The 688-nt window shown below is 36.8% G+C and overlaps 1 non-coding gene across 1 annotated transcript; it reads right to left on the minus strand.

The window, feature by feature from the left end:
* Positions 1 to 342: 342 nt before the first annotated feature.
* Positions 343 to 445, minus strand: LOC122095441. Its single transcript, XR_006145140.1, has one exon. It is a non-coding gene; the product is annotated as a U6 spliceosomal RNA (small nuclear RNA).
* Positions 446 to 688: the final 243 nt, after the last annotated feature.

Here is a 688-nt window from a genome sequence, read left to right on the forward strand (position 1 = left end):
GATGCCATTCTTTCTGAGGGAGGCATAGAATTCCATTAGTATAAATACCACATTTTCTTGATCCATTCATCTACTGAGGGGCATCTGGGTTGGTTTCAGATCTTAGCGATGGTAAATAATGCTGCAGTAAACATAGTTGTGCTGGTAGCTTTAGTGTGGTCTTGTTTGTGATCATCTGGGTAAATGCACAAAAGTGGGATTCCTGGGTCATAGGGGAGTTCTATGTGGAGTCTTTTGAGGAACCTCCATAGTACTTTCCAAAGGGTTGAATAAGTTTACACTCCCACCAAGAATGCAGTACAGTTCTCTTGTGGCTACATCTCCTCCAGCATCTGTTGTTGTAAAAGTATGGAATGGTTCAGGAATTTGCCTGTCATCCTTTCTCAGGGGCCATTCTAATCTTCTCTGTATTGTTCCAATGTTAGAGTACTTGATGCTGAATTGAGCATAGAACATTTTTTATATATAAAGTGTAATTTATTTTCTTAAACTAGACAATTCAACAAAAAGTAAGCTCAAAATAATTGCCATGAAATTTTAGAACCATGTACTTCTTACATAAGCACACATTTAAGAATAAAGACTGACATGTCAAAAACAAAATAATTCCAGATATTTGTTGTTCAAGAGATGTGTAAGAGGAGGAATTCAATTATTTTATACAAGGCACCTGTCATGATGAACACTG

Source organism: Dipodomys spectabilis, unplaced genomic scaffold (genome assembly GCF_019054845.1).
Source record: "Dipodomys spectabilis isolate Male_0828 unplaced genomic scaffold, ASM1905484v1 ptg000351l, whole genome shotgun sequence".
NCBI lineage: Eukaryota > Metazoa > Chordata > Mammalia > Rodentia > Heteromyidae > Dipodomys > Dipodomys spectabilis.